The sequence below is a fragment of the Rhynchophorus ferrugineus genome, unplaced genomic scaffold, assembly GCF_030347505.1.
Source record: "Rhynchophorus ferrugineus isolate W39M unplaced genomic scaffold, kcgeb_rfMv2 rfM2, whole genome shotgun sequence".
NCBI classification, from domain to species: Eukaryota; Metazoa; Arthropoda; class Insecta; order Coleoptera; family Curculionidae; genus Rhynchophorus; species Rhynchophorus ferrugineus.
The window spans coordinates 75,380,920-75,400,524 of NW_027472581.1; the positions used below are offsets into that span (position 1 = coordinate 75,380,920).

At 29.8% G+C, this 19,605-nt stretch overlaps 2 protein-coding genes across 3 annotated transcripts in view; one reads left to right on the forward strand and one right to left on the reverse strand.

Moving 5' to 3' along the window:
* Positions 1–11,087, reverse strand: part of LOC143190501 (protein FAM151A) — a 154,232-nt gene extending 143,145 nt beyond the window's left edge. Inside the window, exon 1 of the mRNA XM_076394817.1 lies at positions 11,050–11,087. The gene's annotated coding sequence lies outside the window, so the exon portion shown is untranslated. The remainder of the gene's footprint in view (positions 1–11,049) is intronic.
* LOC143190500 (uncharacterized) overlaps positions 1–19,605 on the forward strand; it is a 203,588-nt gene that overhangs the window by 78,715 nt on the left and 105,268 nt on the right. The window lies entirely within an intron of this gene.

The window sequence follows — 19,605 nt, forward strand, 5'->3', positions numbered from 1 at the left end:
TTTTGATATATAATTCCAAGAGCATGATGGTGTTATTAATAGTACAGAACAGAATAACCCACGCGATTTATCCTTCAAACCTTCCTTTCATTTTTATTATGTTTGAAATTTTTCGAATATCGATACGACATAGGTGCAAATTAAATTAACAAATGATATGTCAATTCTAAGGTTCTTCTTACCTAAATCATATTAACAGCAAATCGTGCCTGTTCACCCTTTCATTCAGACAGAACGATGAATCACATCCGTTCAACTAGAGGTGCAGAACGCCCACCACGAAACCGTTTTGCAAACGAAAGAGATTCTCGCAACTGTTGAAATTGCTTAATTAAATCTCGATTCCGTTCCGATTGTTAAGCAATTCCGAATCTGAAATTATTAGCCATAAGTTAGAACCCAGACAAGATAATGTCCTAAATGGCCGTTTCGTTGATTGAGCGATTCATTTCGCTGCTTGTTGTTAGTCTAATTTAATGAGAATTAAAAGGGCAATACGTTGCTTTGGTATGAATTAAATTGTACTTCGAAAAATAACTATTAGTATGTGTATAACGATGTATTGGAATTAAATGATTAGATTTTTTAAAATTATTTATTATAGTTAGACTATTTTAAATTATTTAACAAATATTTAATAAATATTTTGATATATAATTCCAAGAACATGATGGTGTTATTGATAGTACAGAACAGAATGACCCACCCAATTTATCCTTCAACCCTTCCTTTTATTTTTATTATGTTTCAAATTTTTCGAATATCGATGGGACATAGGTGCAAATTAAATTAACAAATGATATGTCAATTCTAAGGTTCTTCTACCTAAATCATATTAATAGCAAATCGTGCCTGTTCACCCTTTCATTCAGACAGAACGATGAATCACATCCGTTCCACTAGAGGTGCAGAACGCCCACCACGAAACCGCTTTGCAAACGAAAGAGATTCTCGCAACTGTTGAAATTGCTTAATTAAATCTCGATTCCGTTCCGATTGTTAAGCAATTCCGAATCTGAAATTATTAGCCATAAGATAGAACCCAGACAAGATAATGTTCTAAATGGCCGTTTCGTTGATTGAGCGATTCATTTCGCTGCTTGTTGTTAGTCTAATTTAATGAGAATTAAAAGAGCAATACGTTGCTTTGGTATGAATTGAATTGTACTTCGAAAAATAACTATTAGTATGTGTATAACGATGTATTGGAATTAAATGATTAGATTTTTTAAAATTATTTATTATAGTTAGACTATTTTAAATTATTTAACAAATATTTAATAAATATTTTGATATATAATTCCAAGAATATGATGGTATTATTGATAGTACAGAACAGAATGACCTACCCAATTTATCCTTCAAACCTTCCTTTCATTTTTATTATGTTTCAAATTTTTTGAATATCGATACGACATAGGTACAAATTAAATTAACAAATGATATGTCAATTCTAAGGTTCTTCTTACCTAAATCATATTAACAGCAAATCGTGCCTGTTCACCCTTTCATTCAGACAGAACGATGAGTCACATCCGTTCAACTAGAGGTGCAGAACGCCCACTACGAAACCGTTTTGCAAACGAAAGAGGAGATTCTCGCAACTGTTGAAATTGCTTAATTAAATCTCGATTCCGTTCCGATTGTTAAGCAATTCCGAATCTGAAATTATTAGCCATAAGATAGAACCCAGACAAGATAATGTTCTAAATGGCCGTTTCGTTGATTGAGCGATTCATTTCGCTGCTTGTTGTTAGTCTAATTTAATGAGAATTAAAAGGGCAATACGTTGCTTTAGTATGAATTAAATTGTACTTCGAAAAATAACTATTAGTATGTGTATAACGATGTATTGGAATTAATTGATTAGATTTTTTTAAATTATTTATTATAGTTAGACTATTTTAAATTATTTAACAAATATTTAATAAATATTTTGATATATAATTCCAAGAATATGATGGTATTATTGATAGTACAGAACAGAATGACCTACCCAATTTATCCTTCAAACCTTCCTTTCATTTTTATTATGTTTCAAATTTTTTGAATATCGATACGACATAGGTACAAATTAAATTAACAAATGATATGTCAATTCTAAGGTTCTTCTTACCTAAATCATATTAACAGCAAATCGTGCCTGTTCACCCTTTCATTCAGACAGAACGATGAGTCACATCCGTTCCACTAGAGGTGCAGAACGCCCACCACGAAACCGTTTTGCAAACGAAAGAGGAGATTCTCGCAACTGTTGAAATTGCTTAATTAAATCTCGATTCCGTTCCGATTGTTAAGCAATTCCGAATCTGAAATTATTAGCCATAAGATAGAACCCAGACAAGATAATGTCCTAAAGGGCGTTTCGTTGATTGAGCGATTCATTTCGCTGCTTGTTGTTAGTCTAATTTAATGAGAATTAAAACAGCAATACGTTGCTTTGGTATGAATTAAATTGTACTTCGAAAAATAACTATTAGTATGTGTATAACGATGTATTGGAATTAATTGATTATATTTTTTTAAATTATTTATTATAGCAATCTTGATAGATTTATAGATCAACTTATTTTATATTCTGACTAAGCCATAATTATCTATGAGATGGAAAACCTCAGCGTTGATGTATTGATGGAACCTCTGTTCATATTTTTGACCATAGTCCTTGATAACGTTATCGATAGTTTCTACCTTCAGGTCCTCATGCAAATTGTCGTTACAAATATACCGTGGAACATCTGAATAGATCGCAGTGCTTTGTTTTGGAATTTTTGTATGATATTTCTAGTGATTTGGCTGATACCGGTTTCAAAACTTGTTGGTAAATCAAAATTATATACTGAGAGCGCTGAATATCTGTCGAAATACATTTTTTATAGTTCAGCTTAAGTTCCTTATTTTTTTTTCCAATTCATATATATTTGGCTTTATTTCCATATGGGGCTACTAGCTGATTTATGTATACTGGCTTATGTATACTGATTCTATTGATGGTGGGATCGATATACACTGATGTATTTTAATTAATTGAGATGGTCCCTTTTTCTACCATCATTGTATTTCGGCAATACCTGTTTATAACTTTTCGGTTGATTCAACGATGTTATCTACAACGATTAGGACTGCAGTATCACCTGCAAATATAGCAATAAAATATTCATTGAATGTAGACAAGCCCCAACTGTACAGCAGATAAAAGCTGATCTCAATACAGTCATATAGATTAGTCATATAGTCATATAGTTAGTTAGTATTAAGTTACGAAGTTCCACTGTTACGCCACTGGGGTTTCAAATGCATGTATATTAGGTTTTTGCATCTATTTTCATAATTTTCCACCTTTTTAAAAAGGCCTTTATTGGGAAAAATTGTCACAATATATATTAATCAAAATATTTTCAACCTTTTTCCATCTTTTTATCCATATTCAACATTTCGAACCCATGTGCCGGCTATACTGTGCTGCCTTGATCTAAAGGAGTCGTGATCAGAAGGCTTCAACAGTGTATCCTTCACAACTTTAGATAAAGATAACTTTGCGTCTGTTACTCCTTGTTGCTAGTTTCCTTTGTAACAACGTACTAAAATTTATTAAACTATCATCAGTGAAGATCTGCAGCAAAAATTTTGTTCGGTTTTAACAGCTCATAGTACACTACATGTTGTTGATCTCACTATGGGTATAGCTGAACATTATGGCCATGAATATTTCGCTTCGGTGTCTATGTGGATAGTTACCTTGAAATATACCATGCGCTTGAGCTTATCATAGAAGATTGCCTTTTGACCGTCAGTCACAATATTCCCCTGAAAACTCTTCTCTTTTTGCCTGCCAAGCAATGAAGCTGTGATATTGAAACGGATCGAAGTTATATTTTTCTCAATTCATATGATTGTTAATTTATCTCTTTTTGAACCTTTCCCATCGCATGGCCGCAGTCCATCAGTTGCTAAGATGTTTAAAAATTTTTGGAGAATTTAGGCTGGCTTTTCGTCCACGGAATATTGAAATTGGCTGCGTTCCCATTTTTTTTTCGCCCTCCAGTTCGTCCTTCTTCATTGACGTAAAAATCAACACTTTTAAACCGCTGAATTGAAACAAATAATTTAAGTATGACAGAACGATACCACTATATGTTTCTAGTAGGTTTTAATGACTTTCGGCAACAGTTTCATTTAAATAAAAAAAGAAATTAATTTTGAAAAGTTTGAAGCAGTTTTGAAGTAGTAATTATAATCGAATAGCTGTTAAAATGACAGCCTGAATTTGGAGAACCAGATGATGAGGAGATGTACATATCGTATCTTAACCCAGTCCACTGTGTTTTGGGCAAACATATTGCATTTTAACAGTTATACAGATATCAGTGGAAATTAAGAATACTGAAAGGTGATAATGAATAAAACTGTCAAAATATTTATATTGGAAAAAGTGGTGAAAATGATTTTTTAGCCTTATGTATATTTTATTTATAAAGAATATTATCTTTGTAACCTAATTGTTATCAGCTTTTATCTTAATCTTATGCATTTTATGAATAAGCATACAATTGGTATTAGGATCATGTTAGTCAACATATAGAAGTTTTTATAAAATAAATGTTCGACGTTGAGTTCTAGATCCACAAACAACTCGAATTAGATACCAATATACACTAAGCAAACTAGACCTTATGCAAGTAACACCAATATATTGCAACGCAAAAATGTGGTTCTCCGCAAATTATCGATAATTTAACAGTCAACGTCGTTTTGAACACCTTGAACGATTTAACTTTTTAACACCTACTTTTCGAGGCATTCCCCCAGAGCTTTTACAGGTGCTGGCTACCTTTTAAACGGCTGAAATTGAGCGCAAAACATAATATCATTGAAATAGCGGCGGTATGACGTCAGGCAGCTCGCGAAATGGGCAAATTTAATTTTTCCCATAAATTACGTCGTCGGGTGTATGCGCGTCATTTATTGCCGCTTAATATATGTGAAGATTAACGTTGATGCCCAAATGGTAATGGGAAAATATCCGAGGAATTAATTGAAACTGTTGGAGGTGAATGCCACATATTGATGCAGTTTTCTTCGAAGCCTTGCCAACTGTAATGGTATTTGGTTTTTATATAATAAATTGTTTATGTTTGTTACTACTTCACCGTCCAATGTTTTCTAATAGTTGGATATAATCCATCGAGATACGATTTAACAGTATTTGCCGAAGGTATGTACGATTATTAAATGGGTTGTTCAATAAGTTCCGTGTCTCATGAAAGGTGGCACTTTTATGTCTATCATTTTTTCCATTGATTATTGGATCATCAATTAAACGAGAAAGTTTTAACGGAAGCCCTAAGCATTTCATTAAATAGTATGTGAAATATTTTTTCGTGTTTTAGCAAGTATGAGTCATCGATTAAAGGGAAATAGTGTAAACTACAGTGTATAAATAAAACAATATGAATACCATAAAATATAGTACGTCTTATTACATGTTGGCAACACTGCTTCCGTATAAATAACGAGATGCGAAATACATACTAAATCTTACATTGTTTCTACTTACTACACAAAGGGTCGGGTTTTTGTATGTAGAACCCCAAGAAGAAGACGACGATACTACGACTACGAGATTCTGTTATGATTTAGGCGTCAATATCTTGGCACTCAGCTGGTCCTTTCATTCACGTCATTGGCCGGATCACTGCAAATAAATATCTCGATATCCTCATTGAAAAATTTTTACTATAACACTAAACTAACACTGCCAAAATGATAAGGTGCCCATATACACAGCCAAAAAAGTTTAGTATTGGTTTAAGGAGCATTAGAACATTATCAATTATCTTTTTGGCCATCACTATTGCCAGATCTTAACATCATTGAACCATCATGGCAAGACTTGAAGTACAGAGTGAGAAATAGGTTTTAATTTCCAACATTATTGGAGCAGCTGGCGGATATTTTGAGACAAAGATGGGACATTACATTGGAAAATATTCAGATATTAATTTATTCTGCGGATAATTCAATATCTTAGTAATAAATAAATTATATACGTCGTGTCCAAAATGTATTTAGAACCAAAAGTTGGCCAAGAAGTGTTATTTTTTGGACTGGTTGACAGGTAATATTATTCGTAAATCCCCTTCAAAAAGGTACAAAATTGTGAAATAAAACAAAGACATCGTTTTTCCACGGAATTCAAATCATTATCCGGAATATCGGTATAAGTATGAAATTAATACTTCTTCGCTATATTTAGCTTCCTCTGCTGTTTGTTGTCATATCTCAATATAGTATATGAAATAATTCAATGTCCGAATCCAGAAATTTTCTACTATGTCGTTGTAATCATTTCTTTGAGACTCCTATTATCTTAAAACGCACTAAACTGAGACAAGATTAAAAAACACTTTAAGTAGATTTACTTTTAATTTATGTGTTATTTAGCTCAAAAATATAATTCTACAACCATGATATATAAAGTTATGATTATTTTAAATATTTGTGTAGGAAGCTATCTTATTTTTCAGTGGTAACACTGTAAGGGGGTATTTTCGTTAGGAATTATATTCGTAAATTGATGATCGATTCTTTCTTCAAAGCAGCGACGACTACAAATAAAAAAGATGCACTTTAAGAAATAGTTGTGAAGTTTCCTTCAGACAACAGCATCCAACTAAAAACTTATGGTAATTAATATGACTGATAAGTGAAGAATTATTGATTGTCTGATGGGCCTTAAAGCCTTCTGCTTCTCAATCATCTGGTCTTCTTTACAGTTCTTAGGTGCTGTAAGTGAATAATTCTGGGAATGGTTTCACCAAGACATCAAAAAGATAGAGAAACAAAGCCAGGGATGATTTAGTATTAATGTTATGGACGATTACTGTTGCATATTCCATACTCTATATTCAGAGGAGAGTATGAGGAATATTGATGTTTTCCTCACAAAATGGACCTGTTATCAAAAGAAAACGACATTAAAAAAATACAGAGATATTGTTAATTAAAGCCATATTTAGTTATAATAAGGAAATATTTAAAATAAATCTATCTAATAATGAAGGATTTACTTTCCTTAATGGGTAAGTTTAATTTAATAAAATACTAAATGGAAGAGACTACATGTAAAATACATGTAAAATAACTGTACATATAATAGATGCCAATTATCACGAATTATTGAAAATATATACGTACCATGAGAGCTTATATCGCATCAGAATTATTTCCTTATACTACAGTTGCATTTATATTCAGATGTGTTTTATGCTATTACGCTAACGTATTATTATGACATAAAATTCAAATTCTTTTTACTACGTATGTCAACATTTTTCTTCATTAAATCTCGTGTTGTTGTACAGGTATACTATTAGAATTTCGCTTATTTCATTATATATTATATTATCACTAATATTCTTATTTATTTTGAATTATTTAAATATTTTTATGGATTTGCTATAATCTCTACATGATCAAATCCGAAGCCAACAACATGTATTCAGAACAATCACATTTATGCCATACCTTTCAAACTTTTCTTCATCACAAATATTCATTGACAATATCATATAAAACTTATCTGTTAGTGAACAATTTTTAACCTTAAATAACCCTCATCCTAAAATATCCTATATATCAATCATTTAATTTCCGCAGCTACTTTGTGATCTTGTGCAATGGGTATTCAATCCGCTTTCATGATTATCTGCCTAATTTTCTTACTTACAGTTGCTTTAAATATCTAGTAGTCATTTTGATACTATCTATTCATATTCATTCAGCAGTACCATCGCTCACATATCTATTCAACTTCATTGCAGTTATTACAAAATACAAAATACTTTACAAAATAGTTATATAAAAATTAAGTTAACCTCAAATTGTAGATAAAAACTTTGTTCATTCTCGTTATTTAATATTTAATAAAACAAATACGAATTTGACAGTAAAAGATCTATTACATAATATAATAAGTAATATGCTTATAGTATATAATACAAGTAATAGATATCATAATATAGTATAATCATTGCAACACTTCATCGTTGATTAGCAATAATCTGAGCATTAATTGCCAAACCAAAATTCATACGAAGGGTTTTTCATTCAAAAAAATTCTGCTAATAACATAACAATTGAGTATAATTTTACAAGACAAGATTTCGTTCAACTATATTAAAAAGAATCGTCTGTTGCCTAAAAAACTGAAAATGCTATCGACCACTAGAAAATAGCAATAAATTATGTCAATTATTTTAGCAATAAATTATGTCAATTATTTTAGCAATAAATTATGTCAATTAGTTTATTATTAATAATTGAATTGACACTTAATAACTGAAAAGTTGTAATCATTGAAAAATTTAAGTTTATTCAATTATTCTTGACAATATACTTAACTGTTTTTTTAAATCATATTCGAGATAAACCTTTTAATATCATTCTCCATCTAAAAGGAATTAAACGGTTAAACATTATTTTTATATGGTAAGATTTTAAATTATGTTACATTAAACACCTTTTTAATGACATCACCATCTATTTATAATTAGAGAACCGATTAAATTGCAACAGCAAACCGACGATGCATAAGAAATAATTCTATTTATTCCCGACAGGAACATTTACATATATATCATAAATATTTACCGATTAATTGAAAATCTAATCAACAAATCGATAGTGTGTTAATATTTGTCGGATTTTTTCATATCAAAATTTCCCAATTTACGTCTGTCGTAAATAACAGCATTACTTCCTAAATAAGGCATGACACGTAATAATTTATCACATTGTGTGCTGTTCATTTCCTCAATTAATTTGAATAATTAAGTATATTAACGTGAAAACCACAATTCAACACTATATGATTATAATTAATTATTATTTTATATTGACTTATTTACTTCTTACACTTATTTATAACATTTATTTTAGTAATTTATATCTGTTTAGAAACTAGTTTTTGAATCTTATAATCTAGTACATGGTAAACCTTGTGCTGTACATTAAGAATAATCAGCAAAATATAAGTTATGTACTTTCTAATTTGTACATAATATTAGAAAAATTATATTTGTATAGGATGAAGTTTTGTTTTAGGTGTTTATATCAAACACTGGTGTATAATATATATCCTACTTATAACTAATTCTATCTACTGGAAGATATCACATATTTTAAACATATTTTAAATATTCGACTGTCTGCATTTGTCTCTACCGTCTCATGATCCCTTGAATAATTAACAAGTTGGGGACACTTATTATTATATGGATACTTATTATTTATATGGTATGCCATATAAATTTTACCTTAAAACCCTTGAAGTAATTATTTTTCCCCGCTGATCTCACAAAGTATATTTTGCTGCCTAAAATTGTTTTCCATTTTTCTCAAAGCTCTTCAATCCACATACTACACATCAATACATATATGTTTCATAATATTACTATATCCGGATATCTTATACTTGAAATAGCCATTTTAAAATATTTTTCTTTTACAAAAGTAACATTGCTTTACAACTATACTTACAGTGGTAATATTTTTGTCCCTAACATACACTTATTTTATATGTTATACATAGAGCTCCTGGATACTACCCATCAATTATGATTTGCTTTTTGCCAGTTCAGGCATGAATTATACCGACAGTGTTATTCAGTGCTTTTAGTGAGAAAACCCTTATAAAGCTAATCTGGATGTTTCCATCTAATACTGTCAGTTTATTCAATAAATCCGTTAATAAAATAAATAAAATTTATTCTCGATATTTTCATAGCTTCTCTCTTATATCATGCGCTTCATTCGATGACTGAATGTTGAATGGATCTGAATCCATTTAACCTTTCAACGTTACATTTTAAACCCTCACAAAATGGGTGTTATATCAGAGCGTCTTTTGGCCTAAAACTACTTCTAAATCATCTTTTTGTGGTTATCAGATCTATCCTTAACTTTAACTAGCTTTTAACTCAAATAAAATGTAACTAAGTTGTGCATTTACTATATACATGTTTCATAGGTCCTTAATTTATTTTTAAAAATGTATAAAAGATGGAATAAGTTTAAACACGCATCAATTGTAATCTACAGCAATATTCTAAAATGGTTTTATTAGCTATATACTTCTAATGTCGCGTCCTCGTACTTCTAATACATTCTATACATTTTTTATTTTGAAATCGAGTAAAAGATCGGCATTCTTGATTCTAATTCAATAATCAATTAATGCGGTTTTTTATAGTGAAACTGTCATTTGACTGTTTCTTGTTGTTGTTGACTTTGACTGACTCTCAGTTGATTAAGACTAATATATTTGTTTCGCTAAATAAAGCACGAAGATATTTTTACTCATATTTTAACTGCAGAATTTAATTAAAAGTGCTAGTAAGAATGAAACATGTCATTGAAATGTAGATTAAAAGGACGAACACCATTATTCAAACAAGTGAGTAATTAATCTGACGTTTTTAATAAAAAGTATCTGGTCAAAATATCAAACACTTACAAAGGAATATGAATATAAACTTGTAACTGTAAATTTAAATTAAAAAATTATGAAAGATCAACTGAAATCGACAAGATTTAGCTGAGTACTGTAATATTGATCGTTATAAAAAAAAATAGGGAAAAGTGATTTTCATGCATTGATAACATTGATCAAGCTATTAATAGAGTGGTGGTAAAAATAGCCCCTTAAATAAAATATAAGAATATGAAAATAATATTTTCAAAAAATTAACTGTATCATTTAAATATAAAATGAATAAATTCAGCAGAATTTTTACTTTCACTAGTAATCAGTATTTCATTAAATTACTCGAATAAAATAGCTAAAAGTAACAAGTTTATTACAAACTCTTGATAATTTACTGTACAATTATTAACCTTTTAGATGGAAAGAAATTAAAAAGACATTATTAAGACAATAGGGAATACGGAACGAAAAAATCGAGTGCAAAAATCTATGCTAAATTTAATCATATTTAAGTTAAAAATGGTTTAACTCAACAATAAATTAAAATAAGTTCATATACTCACTTATTTAAGTTAAAGTTGACCCTAAACTGACAGCGTCAAAGAGAATTAGTTGCAACTTCGGGCTGATCCACTTTCATAAATTTTAAATTATATTTGCAGTTTGTACTTCAAAGATTTTGCTACAATTACAGAACCAAATTTTATCTCAGAGAACGTCGATCTATGGCGCGATTTACAAGTACAAATGCCGGTGGTATTTTGGTGAATCGTTTAACGATTTGAAACAATCGTTTGATGTGGAACGCAGATATAGGAAACATACGCGCATAATGTGCAGTCCAGTGCAGTTGATCTCTTTGATAATTTCATTGAGTACTATCATATTTCATTTATATTGCCGTCATAATACCGTTTAAGATTCGTTAAGCACATCTCATGTTCGTATTTTGGCATAATAATGCGACAGTTATTGCAATAACAAGTTGTTTATGTTAAATTTAAATGTTGATAATAAATATTTTATTGTTCGAGTTCGAATTAATGCATCAGCTGAAGAATTCTTCATTTAACTAATAAGTATATGCTTTCTTATTATTGGTCCATAAATTAGTTAAAAGGTTATTTTTTAATTTAAAGCTTTAGTTTTAAAAATCAGTACAATGTATTTTATTCAAACTATTTTTCCCATCTTTCAATCAATTTACCAATCCCCCAGAAAGCGACTCTGCATAAAATGCTAGTCCATCCAGTTTGCCTCTTCGGAGCACAGGTGTGGTGCAGGTACGTCTCTGAGAGACAACTTGAACTACTCCAAGTGTTCCAATCCAAAAAAAAGTCCGCGCGTTACTCAATGCCCCATGGTTTATGAGGAACGTCAACACTCACCTCGAATCAGGCATCCCGTTCGTGGCATCATATCATTTAACGGATTCTATATCGAAAGAATGATGTTCCTTTTGAGACTATCCACGAATCGACTATACATTTTTCAGAACATATTGCTGTTTAATTCCATTTTAAAATACTCTAACTCTAGGAAACACCCCCCCTTATTATGTAGAGTTTTATTTTAATTTGTAATTTGTAATTCACCTATTTTACATAGTTCGATATCATGGCATGACACCCCCATGGTGGTATAGTATGATTTGAGTTTTCAATTTTTCATCTTCGAACTTTTTCAGCACTGTCTTATTCAGTATCTACATAAAATAACTGTTTTAGGCTTAAAAATGGAACACACAAAATTTCATATTCCACGTTCATTATTTTTGTTTGTTTTATGTGAACAAATCTGCTGCCGAGTTCCATCTTATCGAAGAAGTTCAAGGAGAATGAATTGTAATACTTATATGACAAAACCCAGCCCAATCTCTCAAATAACTTCTAGACAACTGATTAATCAATTGTTCCCAGACAATTGTTTGATATGCGATTTAACAAGCGCAAAGTCATCCTCTTGTATTACAGCGTACAGCTGCACATTTTAAAAGTTATAAACATATTTTTAACAAAAAAATTTAACCGACTTCAAAAAATAAATACACAATACATAATAATAAAAACCTTATTTAACCTATCTACTACACGAATTTTATATTCTACTATATACACACAATTTAGCTTAATACCTACATAAACATATTTATCTATTTACAATATTATTTTAACTACTCCGTCGGTGCCGAACCCAAACACTTATATTAATTTAGATGTATTTTTTTGGTAATTTAATTTTTTGTATATGTAAGAAAATTATATTGTTATTTTTGTACTGTTTGAGCTTGGCACCGACTTTAAAGTGATCAGTTGGTAGTAGACCACAAAACTTTGTATGTGTCTTTAAAATTTTATGGTTTCCCTCGATTTCTCCCCTTTGAACATCAGATTCGTTAAGCACATCTCATGTTCGTATTTTGGCATAATAATGCGACAATTATTGTAGTAACAAGTTTATGTTAAATTTAAATGTTGATAATAAATATTTTATTGTTCGAGTTTAAAATAATGCATCAGCTGAAGAATTCTTCATTTAACTAATAAGTATGTGCTTTCTTATTATTGGCCCATAAATTAGTTAAAAAGTTATTTTATATTCTACTATATACACACAAGTTAGCTTAATACCTACATAAACATATTTATCTATTTACAATATTATTTTAACTACTCTGTCGGTGCCGAACGCAAACACTTATAATTAAAAAAAACAAAAAACAACAAACACTTGGTTCTAATGGAACCTCCTTGGAAGTGCACTCTTTCGAACAAGAAAAGAATTTTGAAAATCGATCTACAATTGACGCAGAAATCGACGAACATACATTAAAAAAATATATACAGCCGAACCTAGAACTTGCTTCTTTTTCGAAGTCGGTTAAAAATACTCTCTTGGAGCTTGATAGTTTTGCAGAAAAATATTTGGATTACTATATTGCTCTTCTTTTCTCAATAAATGCCTTTTTAAGTGAAAAATAGGTCAGAATACATGGTGATCTAATAATTACAGAAATGAATAATGCCATTGATAAATAATATGCATCGGTTACATCCTTTATTATTAATTTGTTGAAACTAATGCACCCTTAATATGATCGATATGTGTTCACTAATATGAACAAATTTTAATTTGACTTTTTTTCTTTTTAAAATGTTATATATCGTATTAAATATTAATACGATTTTTTTATATCTTAAAGTTTCCTTTTACCAACTAGGGGTTTATCTGGACTGGACCTACAGTTTAACGTGGGCTCCGAACCACGGTCCTCGGTATTTAGCCTACCGATTGGCGAGTGACCAACTTAGAAATCATTCTAGAAGACGCCCGGTCTTATCCAGCCTGGTTACACCTAGGCCAATCACAAACATAAATTTACGACCATGTCTCAACAGTATTCGAACCCGCGACTATTGCAACAGTAGGAGGACCGTCCTGCCGCCTTTACTACTGCGCCAACCAAGCTGGCAGTAAGAATTTTAAAGCTATACAGAGTATGTCAATATTCGTGAATCTTCAAACAAATTAAAGTACTGCTCATCTAAGCTCGAACCGGAAATATTTTGAAGTAATAAGTAGTAACAATGGAAATAATAATGGGTGGTGATATCATAGTCAAAGGTAATCAAAATCAATAGCGTTCTCCCACTGTGATTCCGCTTGAATTATAATGATCTAGAAGATCAAAATTCCATATAAGATCACTAGATCCATATAAGTTTCATACATGACATTAAAATAAATAGCCTCAAATATTTCAAAATTATATTTATAAAGTTTTAATAATTAAAAATGGGTCTTGTATTTTATGTAAATATTTTTTTCAGTTTCATACTTGAAAAATAAATAAAGGTATACCTTTACTGTGATAAAATAGGATATAATCCATTAAATGAATATTTTTCTCGTTCGATAAAAGTTAATACTCTCATGCTAATAACAATTTCGCTAGTAATTTTCTGCTGCATAAATATTATATTGCATATGTTACACTATTATTAAATCCTAACAAAAAATAATTTTAAATTGCAAATTACCAATTATTTGATTACGCAAATAGCGGATAAAGGAAACTGTCGTAAAATTACTGTAATTGGATTTTCATCGCTGGTTTGAATTATTATCACCTCAGCAAATAAAGTAATTATCTAGGTATCTATTATCTAGATTAAAGTTACTAGAAATTTAACCAAATAACACACAGTAATTCTGTGAAATTGTCACTAAATATAATTTATAGTGGAAAAATATAATTTTATCGAACAACCGAAGAATATTAAAAATGATTTTATAACCCTATATTCAAAAATATATTAACAATCCAAATATACAGAACTATGACGAATTAGCAACAGACGTGTGGTGGTGATAGTAAAATGTTCTAATATTGAGAATCAGTAATACGAGAGAATTTGACAAAAAGCAATATTACAATCGATATTAAATAAAAACAAAATGTTTTATTTAGCTTGCTTATTTATAGAGCGTAGTTACTACGTATTCGTGTTCAATGTATGAGATAAAGTTCGGCTTTTTCTCTGTCTTGAGTCATCCTAAGAAAACAATTATGTATTTAAAATTTAATAATCATTAAACATTTGACATTATCTGCTCATATTTAGTTTAGTATCCACCCTTATCATCGAATTTTCATTTAAATTTTAAAATTAAAATAATTTTAATACGAATAATTTTCAATCTAAAAACTGCTGGCTGGGTTGGCGTAGTGGTAAACGCGACAGGACGATCTGCCTACTGTTGCGATACTCGTGGGTTCGAATCCTGCAGATATGATCGTACATTTATGTTTCTGATTGTTTAATATTTGTGAATGCCCTAGGCAACAGTGTAAAATCCGAGGAAGAAATTCAAGGACAAAGAAAAACTAGGCTCGGTATATATTTTTACTCTTTCTTTACACCAATAGATATACTCGTCTTTCTTTTCACCAATATATTATTTGAGTAATTGTCAGATTATGCGAGATCCAACACAAACAAATATTTTTACGGCCAAATTATATCTCGATAAGATATTATATATTGATGCCTCGATCTCATAATATATAATATGATGATTTTGCTTTATAAGACCGTGTACCTCATTGGTGTTTTCTGACACGACAACCGATTTTGGACTACCTTCAAGAAAGTCATCGTGGAGCAAGTTCTAGCCACGATTGAATTCGTTATACCGATTTTTTATGGCTCTGCAGAACAGAACAGAAAATAATTAAATATATTTTTTGACTATGTCATATTTAAATCTACTAAGTTGCGCATCATAAAACACAGCATATGTTCCGAACTTACAGTATTACGTATAATAATATATATTACAATACGTTGTCACTAATATTATTTATAGTGGAAAAATCTAATTTTATCGAATAAACGAAGAATATTAAAAATGATCCTATATTCCTATATTCAAAAATATGTTAACAATCCAAATATGCAGAACTATGACGAATTAGCAACAGACGTTTGGTGGTGATAGTAAAATGTTCCAATATTAAGAATCAGTAATACAAGAGAATTTGACAAATAGAACTAAAATTCGGCATTTTCTCTCTCTTGAGTCATTAAAAATTTAATTAAAATTTAATAATCAATACACAATTGACATTATTTGCTCATATTTAGTTTAGTATCCACTCTTATCATCGAATTTTCATTTAAATTTTAAAATTAAAATAATTTTAATACGAATAATTTTCAATCTAAAAACTGCTGGCTTGGTTGGCGCAGCGGTAAAGGCGACAGGACGATCCACCTACTGTTGCGATATTCGTGGGTTCGAATCCTGCAGGTATGATCGTACATTTATGTTTCTGATTGTTTAATATTTGTGAATGCCCTAAGCAAAGGAACTTGATCCCAATCACGCCAGTAACCAGGCTCGGTAAGACCGGATGTCTTCTGGAGTGATTTCTAAGTTGGTCACTCGCCAGTCGGTAGGCTTAATGCCGAGGGCCGTTGTTCGAATCCCACGTTAAACTGTAGGTCCAGTCCAGATAAACCCTCGTTGGTGAAAAGGGGACTTTAAAACATATTGAATATTATATATATAAAAACTTATTTCAACAGATGCAAAGTTATTTAGTGGATTCAGATCAACTACATGAAATAACAGTTTTACCAAATTTGTTATAATTTAACTATTTTAATATATAAATTAAATCATGCTGCATTGCTTACACAATTCAACTTAAAAATTAAAGAACAAGTACCACAATGGTTGCTTTGCTCGAAGGCATGTAGTAACATTCACGATAATTTTCAAAAGACCCAGTGTTTTTAAAGCAAGGAAGGAAAACATAACTATGAATCCAAAAATGTATATAAAATTATTGGTATTACAAATTTATTATTTTTGCTAATTATTATTTAAGCTAAAAATGAAAGCTAGACTATACACATCTAAAATCAAAACAAATCATGACACGGCATTGTTCCAGAGTCATAAAGCAGATCCCTATAAATTATAAGATATTTGACAAAAATGGCCAGAAATTTTAAATTTTTCATCGAAAATGTTTGTTTTAAAGATAAACCTAAAGGTTTTAACGCCTCAACAAACTTAATCTAATAATATAAATTGATCTAAAAATATAGCAGACATTGCCATTTTGTAAACAGCGGCAAGATTAGTATTAAAATAAAACAATTTCTTCTATAAATAACATTTACTTCACAGAAATAACATACTTTACCTACCCAAATTGCGTAAATAATGATATTATTATTTTTAACCGACTTCAAAAAAGGAGGAATATATATATATATATATATATATATATATATATATATATATATATATATATATATATATATATATATATATATATATTATATAAATATATATATATATATATATATATATATATAAAATTATATTTTTCCACTATAAATTATATTAGTGATAATGTATTGTATTATATACTATTATATTTAATACCGTAAGTTCGGAACATATGCTGTGTTTTATGATGCGCAACTTAGCAGATTTAAATATTCCATAGTCAACAGATGTATTTAATTATTTTCTATTCTATTCTGCATAGCCATAAAAAATCGGTATAACGAATTCAATCGTGGCTAGAACTTGCTCCACGATGACTTTCTTGAAGGTAGTCCAAAATCGGTTGTCGTGTCAGAAAACACCAATGAGGTACACGATCTTATAAAGCAAGATCATCATATTATATATTATGAGATCGAGGCATCAATATATAATATCTTATGGAGATATAATTTGGCCGTAAAAATATTTGTTTGCGTTGGATCTCGCATAATCTGACAATTACTCAAATAATATATTGGTGAAAAGAAAGAAGCTATAAATAATGATATTATTATTTTTAACCGACTTCAAAAAAGGAGGAAGTTCTATCTTCGACTTTAGCTTAATCTCTGCCTAAATATATTTATCTATTTAGAATATTATTTTAACGACTACTAAGTGGTCACTTTGAAGTCGGTGGCGAGCCCAAACAATACAAAAATAATAACAAAATTTTGTGACATACAAAAAATTTATTAAAAACAGGACAAATCTAATATGTTGCTCGTAACTAATTTGGTGTGATTTCATTGTTACTATTAATACCATTTTTGTTTCAGGTGCGTAAATTTGATACCCGACATAAGGAAATTGGTCAATCTTTCGGTGGATGAGAGTAAGGAATAATATATAATGCCGCGATATATTGATAATTAATTACAAATTATTAATTTAGTTTAGAAATCAGTTTACGTCAGATTACATTATTTAGATTAAACTAATAATTTAAAATAACTTAAATTCTAATTCGTCATTATAAGCTTGATATTTGTTATTAGAGAGCTGAATTAAAGATGGATTATGTTTAATCCGTCAAATCCTATATATTGTTGATGGTAAGCACAATTTGATACAAAAATTAAAGATTTCATTTTAAAAATATATCTTAATTTAACGCACGTATTGCTAATTACTAATATTTAAACAAAATACCTACCAAGACGACTATTGAGACATACATTTTATCGGAACCGTTTATCAATCGAGCACAAAATATGAAACATATGGAAATTTATTACTTCCATTGTTGACCCAATGAACTTTCGGTCGTGTTAAATAATAATTATTGTAAACACCATATCAGCCGCACTGTATCACAATGTATAAAGTGATACGATCGTAAATAGGTTATTTGTTAGTGTCAATTCTAGAAATATATATGACTTAGTCACTGAAGTTAAATGGTGAGCGTTCAGAAGGCGATTCCAATTAACGTACCAAGAATTGCGAGTTATTTCCCTTTTTTTTTTCTTGTTAGATTGCTTCTTGCTGCTATCATACTCATTATTCGAACCATTAATAACGATTTTTCTTTAATTAGTCTCAAAAATGTTTACCTCTAACGTTTAGCCATTTATAATTTGTTTTTGTACATTTGATGTATGTAACATTTCTCGCTATTTTAGCGTCATTGTAAGTATATTCAGGTTTTATTTCAGTATTAATATAGGTGAATACATCATTCGAAGATACTCAATATTTCAGTTTTTGAAAAAATAGATACACTACACCATAATTAACATTGTCTAATGACACTTCTAATCTCACCAAATAGGAGCAGTATTTTGGGGTACAATGGATATACAACTTTTTGGCCCAGTAAGAAATACAATGTAAAATTGTTTTATATAAATGAAGCAACATTGCAAACAGTTTTTCAACAATTCTGGACTTCATGTACTCTAGCACCATTATTTTAAAATTATCTTTTTATCATATCTTTGAAATGGCATAATTCGAAATTACGATCTAATGCCGGCATCACAAGTTTGAGAGCTCGAGATGAGCATGTGATAAAGTAAGAAACATTAAATAAAAATATATTTAAAATAATTGACTTATTACTACTGAATGCAATATTTATTCAGGGTTATTTTATTTTCTTCTTTTTGATAATGATAATAACACGGAATAGTAGCACCATCTCCAATAAGACTGCAAATGCACGTTATAGTTAACATTGAACACAGTACAATTTGCAATTAGTAAAGAAGCATTAATTTTTTTCAGCTCTTTTTCTTTCTCATTTTATCCTAGTTAAAAAAATAAAA